We start from the raw sequence: 9,002 nt of genomic DNA on the forward strand, positions 1-9,002 counted from the left end.
AAGCCGCTTCATCTCTCTTCATTTGCACATACTCAATATTCATCTCCACCTAAACAAAACAAAAACAGTCCAAAAGCAAAGATTCTTGTTACATTCCACAAAAGTAGTTGGTTTGGTTTCGTTGCTTAGAGAGAGTTACCTGCTCGATAAAGCGTTTCACCACACGCTTCAACCCTTCCATAGTGCTGCTCTCGTTAAACTTCTTCAGTCTCATAATGGGAATAGTAGCAACCTCAGGAAATGATATGTGGAAGCTCCATTGAGCAAAGTGAACAGCAAGGAGCTCAATCACAGAGAAGGTACACTGTTCTTGGAAGTTTTGGGACTTTAACCAATTCTTAGGCAGCTGCAAAACAAAGAATCCATTAGCTTAACCCAGGGATGATTAAAATTGAAAATCTACAATGCTACTCCTGAGTCTTTTCAGTGATGAGTTTCCAACCTTTAAGGTTGAGACAGCTTCAAGCTTCTTTGCTTGCTTTTCACCGTCGTTTGTGGTTTTATATTCCAACATATCCATTACCAGTGATGCTATCGGAATGAATATACCGCTAGTACGAGAGAGATGATTGAGCCATTGAATACATTTAACCCTTAGGAGAAGGTACCGTGGTCCAATAAATAGTGTAGCAACTCAATTTATAATCTGAATCATAGTATAAAGCAACGGCTGGAGATCATAATCCTGAACGTTGGCGCCGATAAAAATCACCCAGAGATCAAGACAGTTTGTGTAGTGCCCGCTATGTATCTTCTCCACAGCTTCCTGCTTACAAAATTTGAAAGAAGCTAAGAAGACAAATAAGAAAACTTAAGAAAGAAAGTTGCAAGGACTAAGAAGCACCTTATTCTTTGTAGTCATAGACATCTTCAATAACTTGGCAAGTTGTGTAATGGAAACAAAGGCCTTGGTATAAGACTTCTGCATATCTTGAGAGCACATCTCAACAAGAGAATCTCTAAGGAACTGGAGACGTTGTTGTGAATTTTCCTTTGGAATATCGCAGTCATGTAGAAAGGCTTTGTACATGTTGATGAAGCAGGTGTCAAAGCATTCCGAGTTAAAAACCATACCGATGTTTTTCAAGATTAGAAAAGCCTGCTTCGATAGAGTCTATTCACCCGTTACCCACAGATCAACAGAAATCTGCACCAATGTACACAATTAAAACATGACTTTCCTAGAGAAAATAAGCTTTTAAGAGTGTAAATAAAAACTGTATCTCTCTAGATACCACTGTTCGAGAAAAATCGCTAGGCGTTAGTTAGACACTTTATATGAGATTATTGATTAGTCAGACGCCTAGACCGAGAGACCGACTTTTAAAAAATTGTTCTAAAAAAACTTTTCCAATTAGCGGATGCCTAGATACCAAATAAACCGATTTTTAGAACACTGTAGATACTAATGATATATTAGTGATATATTAGCGCCAAAAAGATGTTGAGTCTAGTCCAATATGTATAACTTTACTAGGAAAAATGGTGAATATATAATGTACCTTAATCAGTTTTTTCAGTAACTCTGGAAATGCGGCAAAAAAACACTAGAGAACCTCTAAGTTGGGCAAGCGCAAAAAGACTGTTATCTCCAAATCTGCGGCCTGCTTGACAAGACGGATGGTACTTCTAAAGAAAGATTTGATGAGCGGTTTTACACTATCCCATTTTGGGTTGTTCTTCAGCTTCAAAATCTTTTCTTTGTTACTGGAGCCTGATAATCCCAGAATGCTCCTGAAAGTATGATCAGCTTTCTGGAGAACAAAGATCATGACCTTAGCGAATGTCTCGCTGTCTTCTATTTCATAGCATATGTCAGGCTTAGTAATTCCCGATGGCTCGTGTCCGTAATGACATGCAGCTCGATACCAATTTAACAAACTGGTTAATGATTTGAGCAGACTGTTCCTCATCAACTAGGGCACAGCAAGAGGTTAAGACAGTTCCACAGAGTACTTTGCGCTTCATTGTATCTGTTCTAGTTTCATCTACCACCTGCATTGGATGATCGATAGCTTTATTTTCACTTTGCTGAATAAATAAGAAGAGCAAATACTGTGAATACTTGGTGCCATCACGTAGATTCTGCAACAAACGCCAAGTTAAAAGAGTACCTCATCCAGATATCCATCACTATCTGAATCACCACCGTTAAGAGCTACATCTTCACCATTGTCTAACACTGCATCTATGATGATATCCTTAGGGTTTTCTTCAAGGCATCTGAAAACAAAGAAAATGGAACAGTACAGAGTCGACTTAGAATACAAGAAACTCAAACAGATTACTGAGCAGCTGTTTTAAGAGATAGGATTGTACTTTTACCTCTTCTTATGTGGCTGTTCTATCATCTTCTCCTCTTCGTCTTCTGCCTCACGACGCCCATTTCCTAAACCACCGAAGTTAAACAGTCGGGCAATATCATCAGATACAAGGTAGAATCAAAGATCTTAAACCCAAAAAAAAAAAGAAAAAACTTTTAAAATCATTGCAAAAACCATTTACTCTCTCACTACCACAAACACTACAAAAAAAAATAACTTAATCAAGATCCTAAAGTGAAATTTTTTTCTCAAATGTTGCAAACACCATTAGCTCTCCACTACCATAAACAAGTAAGTAGTCAATATGATCATATAAACACCTAACAAACTAGAAAGCAGATAGGGTAATGATAAAAAAAGAAAAAAAAAAAACTCACTTTTTTTTTAAGAAAGGGCTTCTGCTTCCTGTTTTGCTTCTCAACAGACTGAAGATTCTTCTTTGCAAATTTTCTAGCTTTCTTCCCACGCTTCCCCATTTGACCTAATGCTGAGTGTAAGCAAATACGATTTAAATGTCAGCGCGATTTCAATTCCAGACAACGATTCAATAAACTAGGTCGACAAATTCAGATTCTCAATCTAAGACTTTAAACATTGTGTATCAACCAATCTAGGTTAAAGCTTCAAAGACGTTGTAATACAAACGGGAACAACTAGGGTTTGCAATCTCTTAGCTTAGTTTCTCCGAAGACAAGGAAAGGAAGAAACTTTACCGATTAGAGGCGAAAGCGAAAGGAGGCTTCAGAATTACTAGAGGCGAACTGAAGAAGGACAAAAAGGCGCAGAGAAGGGTTTAAGGTTTTTTTTTTTTTTTTTTTTTTGTTAACAAGGGTTTTAGGCGAGTCTTTTTTTTCTATTTTATTCTTGTAAACGTTTGAAGCAGTTGTTGAAAGACACAAACGTTGGAAACGGTATGCGCTTAGGAGTCGATTCGGTTAGTTTCGGTTCTTTGGATTGGGAAACTTTCTGGTTCAGTTCGGTTACATGTGACATAATCTAATTGAAACTTCGGTTCCGAATATTTCGGTTCATCGAATAGATTTTGGTTGTTTAGAATTTCGGTATATATTAGGTTTGTTAGAGTGAATTTCGATGCAATTTTGGTTTAGTTTTGAAAAAAGAAAAATAGAGTTGCAAATTCCTTACCAATTTAAACTGAGAACTGAAATAAAATTTGAAAGGGTATTTGATTGTTTTAGCATAACACAGAAACCAAACCGAATTAACCGATCGTGCGAGGGTCAGTGTGGTTTCCCTTAATTATACATCAAACCATCACTTAAGCCATTTCATGAGAGGTTGTAGCCACTCGTCACTACAAGAAATAGTTTAATTTTTTACCTTCATTTTCATTAGAAAATGGTCAAAAACACTCTATTTTGACAATTTTTTGACCAAATAAAGTCGTCAAAAAAAAAGCTCCGTCAGAAATGGATTTTGGTCACAAAAGTGGTCAAAATTTATTGACCATATTTAAAGGTCAGAAATGTCGTCAAAAATAAATAGTCAGAAAATGGTCAAAAATAATTATCAATTTTTGATGAATTTTTTACCACTCTTTTGTGTTGATTTTTTATTATTTATTTAAAAATTGATCAGATTATTAATTTAAATAAATAGTACATTTAATAGCAACATGAAAATAGTAAAATATAATGAAAATGAATAAATATGAATAATTGTTATTTGAAACAAAAGAATTGAAATTTAACAACATAAAAATACATATATTAAACTCAAAAAGAAAACTAAAATGAAATAGAGATCATTCACTATGTCCACCATTACTTAATTCCTTCGTTTAGTCTTGTCTTCCTCCATGGTCTCAACGTATCTGGATCTGTCCTAGTTGTATTTTGACAACAAATGATAAGAGAAACTAAAATTAGATTAAAAAGTCACACTTAAAAAAAAATCACCCTCAAACTACTCCGGTTAAAATAATTAAATCAACTAAAGTAAGATTATAAAGAAAACTAGAAAACAGAAAACAAAGCCCAAACCATTGTTATCCAGATTTTGGAATATTGATTAAGTTCAGATCTATATTCTTTTATAAAGTATGACACAAAACATGGATCTAACCTTGCAAGGAGTAGAGGAACATGGCAGAAGCAAAGCTGAGATGATAGTGATATCAGCAACACTGAAACTTCTCCAATGTGACTTGCAGTGAAGGAAATAGAGGTTTTGATGATGGAGTAGCAGAGAAAAAAAGAATAAAAGAGTAGAGAAACAGAAAAGGGATGCAAAAGTCTGTTAAATTAGGATAAAAATAGTAGAAAAATAAATGGAAAGAGGATGGCTCCGCTTAATGAGAAAGCTTTGTAATTAAGAATGAGAAAAAAAAACTTTTGAGATTTAGGTTAAACCAAAGATATGGTTAGAAAGTGGTAAGATTGTGGTCACAAATTTTTAACCGACCATGTGTTTTGGTTACAAAATTCTAATAATTTTTTTGACCATTTTACTTATTCATCACAAAGTGGTTAGAATTTGGTCATAATTGTTTTTGACCATTTTTAGTGGTCGGAAATGTGGTTAAAATGCAATATATTTTCTGACCATTTTTTGACCATATGTTTTGGTTAAAATATTCTAACCATTTCTTGACCATATTTTGTATTCATCATAAAATTGTCACAATATGGTCATAATTATTTTTTATCATTTTTGTTGGTCAGAAATGTGGTCAAAATGTGATATGTTTTCTTGTAGTGTGTGTACAAATCATATAGCTGTAAGCCTGTAACATCATCATACATAGTAAACAAATTGGCTAAGGTCATTCTTGGACTTTGTAGGGTTATGAAATATTTTTATACCCCAATGTTAGATGGGTTTTGGACCTTTGGTTGCTAATCCTGATTATGTCTATTATAATTAACCCTCCGATTTAGACGGACATGTTTAAAACTTAAAAGTAATCATGTTTAAGTTAAACCAAAGGTTTCTTTGTCAAATCATTTTGTATGATGTCATTTGTTGCTTCATTCGTAGTTCACAATTAACTCAATACCTACTTATATTATACGCCTAGGTAATTGACATACTTCTAGGTTATTATATGATTATCACATTATTTCATTTTCAGTCACACACATCTTGAAGTCAAAACGGTATATCATGCGTGTGTATCACCATGTTTAATGTAAATCAAAGGTTCCTTTGAAAAGAACATTTTGTATAAGCTGACTCGATGGTGCTATTTTATATGTAAAGCGCAACAACACCTTGGATTGGTAGATTGTAAACAGAAAGTTATGTATAGCAGTATACAGAAACATTTGTTGATCCATAAAGTTTTCTGAATATCAGGTGCTAGCTCATGTTTCGTCAAGGTCTCTAGCTAAATCGCAACGTGTTTTTACTACCTGAAGGTAATATACGGACTCGTACGGTATGACGTACACGCCCTGGTCCTTTCTAACATTATGTCAGATCTGTTTTCCGTTCTTTATATTTGTTGTTTGTTTGACATAATTTTTCTCACATGAACATGTGTAACTTCCATAGACCAACAACATTTAATACACACGGAACTGCGAACAAATCGTTTAGGCTTTTAGCACACGTCAAGTTGTTTGACCGGTATATCTAGGGCTGGGCAAAAAACCCGGATCCGAAAAACCGAACCGAACCCGATCCGAAAAAGTAGTATCGAACCCGAACCGAAATTGATTAAATATCCGAATGGGTTCAAAATTTTGGTATTTAGAGAACCGAAACCGAACCCGATCCGAACCGAAGTATTTCGGGTACCCGATTATATCCGAAATTGATTTATATACCTATATATATTAATTATTTTTAGATTTAATATATATTAAGAACATCAAAATATATAAGATACTTTTAACTTATCCAAAATACTTATAAATATATACAAATAGTCAAAAGTAACATGTCAAAAATAGCTAAAGTATACTCAAAACACCAACAATACTTATTGATTCTCAATCCAAATATTCAAACCAAACCAATTTATATGTTAATTTTAGGTACTATGACATATGATATTCAAATTTATAAGTAATATATTGTTTTGTTTATAGATTTTGAGAAATTTAAAGTATATAATGAATTTTAAAATTTTTAAAATAATTTAAATGGGTTATCCGAACCCGAACCGAACCCGCAAAGATCCGAACCGAACCCGAACCAAAATTTAGAAATACCCGAATGGGGCTGAAATCTTTGAACCCGAAAACCCGAAACCCGAATAGACCCGAACCGAACCCGAATGGGTACCCGAACGCCCACCCCTAGGTATATCTTTTTCTTTTGTCAACTACCCATTTTAACCGGTCTATCATGGATCAAATTATTATGGATTCAAACATATTATTGGAGAAAAGATCCGACTCTAGAAATAGATAAATGACTTGAGTAATATATAAGAAATTTGGGCCACTCCAGTTACCGCCAATTAATTTTAAGTTGAAAGTCTAAGAAACTTGTCATGGTATTAGAGCCAGATTCCAACACCTTGAACCATTAATCCCGGCCTGAACAGTGGTCCGATCATTCCACGAATTGATGGTCCAAAGAAGATTCAATTCCTTCGAGATTACTAGAAAAATAAAGCATTGTCACAGAAGGGATATGATGGATTCTGTGTGATTAATGGTTATACGTACTTATTGGAAGCCCAGAAACTTGTCACATATACACATAAGATGGACCTTTTGGGTGTAAATGTTAAGAATATAAGATGGACCGTTATTTAGTCGAGAAGTTTTGTCATCTTTGATAAAAAGAAATTTAAATAAAATTTAAATAAAATTTATTTATTAATAAACACCAGATAAATCAGGAATCAGATCCAATTATAAGCTTGTTTCGAACAAAAGTATCAAAGTCTAAATATTACAATCCTAGCTTCGTCCACACACTAAACTCTGCACATTTCGCTAGTTTGCTTTTCGAAATTCTCTGATATCGGTAGTCGTTCTCACTACAAGAAAACACAGTTTTAGCAAGGAAATTTAACGAGGAAAACTATTCCTCGTGAAATTAAGATGACTTAACGATGAAATTGCGAGGAAATAAAGTTTCGTCGTAATGGCCTTGTAAAATACCGAGTAAAGCTTTTCCTCGTAAAATCGTCGTAAGTTAACGTGGTTTTTCCGAGAAAAATGTGTTTCGTCGCAAATTCGTCGTAATTTTAGCATGATTTTTACGAGGAAATAACTTACGAGGAAAGAACGAGAAATCCACCAACTTAACACGTTTTTTTTGCCACCAACCTAATTTTTCGTCGTAAATTCCTAGCAAAATTCAACTACCAGATTCGAAAATTTTCTATATATATGGAGGTTTGAACATAATTTTAAGCACACCAACAAGAAAAAAAAAAGTGAAAAAAATGTCGGGCTTGGGAAATATTTTCGAGTTGCGGAGGTGGATGTATATGCATAGAGATGCTAACGGGAGAGTGACGAAAGAATATCTTGCTGGGTTGGAGCGTTTTATGCATCAAGCAGATTCTACACCGCTCGCCCAAGAAAGCGGTAAAATATTCTGTCCTTGTAGGAAATGTAACAATTCAAAGTTGGCAAATCGTGAAAATGTTTGGAAGCATTTAGTAAATAGAGGTTTCACGCCAAATTATTATATCTGGTTTCAACATGGAGAAGGTTATAGTTATGATCAGAATGAAGCTAGTAGTAGTAATAACAACTTTCAAGAAGAACCGGTTGATCATCAATTGCATAATGCACATAGTTACCATCAGGAGGATCAGCCGATGGTAGATTATGATAGGGTTCATGATATGGTAACTGATGCATTCGTAGCTCATGATGATGAAGATGAAGAACCTAACATAGATTCAAAAAAGTTTTATGAAATGTTAGATGCGGCAAATCAACCACTTTACAGTGGTTGTAGAGAAGGTCTCTCTAAATTGTCATTGGCTGCTAGAATGATGAATATTAAAACTGATCACAATCTACCTGAAAGTTGCATGAACGAATGGGCAGATTTATTTAAAGAGTATTTGCCGGAAGACAATGAGTCTGCTGATTCTTATTATGAGATTCAGAAACTGGTTTATAGTCTTGGGTTGCCTTCGGAGATGATAGATGTTTGCATCGACAACTGCATGATCTACTGGGGAGATGATGAGAAGTTGGAAGAATGTCGATTCTGCAAGAAACCACGATTCAAGCCGCAAGGAAGGGGACGTAATAGGGTACCGTACCAAAGGATGTGGTACCTACCAATTACAGATAGATTGAAAAGATTGTACCAATCGGAGCAGACTGCTGGAAAGATGAGGTGGCATGCCGAGCATACTCAGACGGATGGTGAGATGACTCATCCATCAGATGCAAGAGCCTGGAAACATTTTAACAAAGTACATCCGAATTTCGCTAGCAATAGCCGGAATGTGTACCTCGGATTATGCACAGATGGATTTAGTCCATTTGGAATGTCAGGGAGACAATATTCATTGTGGCCTGTCTTTCTTACGCCATACAACCTGCCACCGGAGATGTGCATGCAACGGGAGTTTTTATTCTTGACCATATTAATACCCGGTCCGAAGCATCCAAAAAGGTCACTTGATGTTTTCCTACAACCACTGATAAAAGAGTTGAAGGATTTGTGGTCAACAGGGGTGAGGACGTATGACTGCTCAACGAAGAAGAATTTTACGATGCGAGCTATGCT

The 9,002-nt window shown here is 35.2% G+C and overlaps 1 pseudogene; it reads right to left on the reverse strand.

The window, feature by feature from the left end:
* Positions 1-475: 475 nt before the first annotated feature.
* On the reverse strand, positions 476-2,800 carry LOC106414778 (annotated as a pseudogene).
* Between the last annotated feature and the right edge of the window lie 6,202 nt (positions 2,801-9,002).

The sequence above is a fragment of the Brassica napus genome, chromosome C4, assembly GCF_020379485.1.
Source record: "Brassica napus cultivar Da-Ae chromosome C4, Da-Ae, whole genome shotgun sequence".
Taxonomy (NCBI): Eukaryota; Viridiplantae; Streptophyta; class Magnoliopsida; order Brassicales; family Brassicaceae; genus Brassica; species Brassica napus.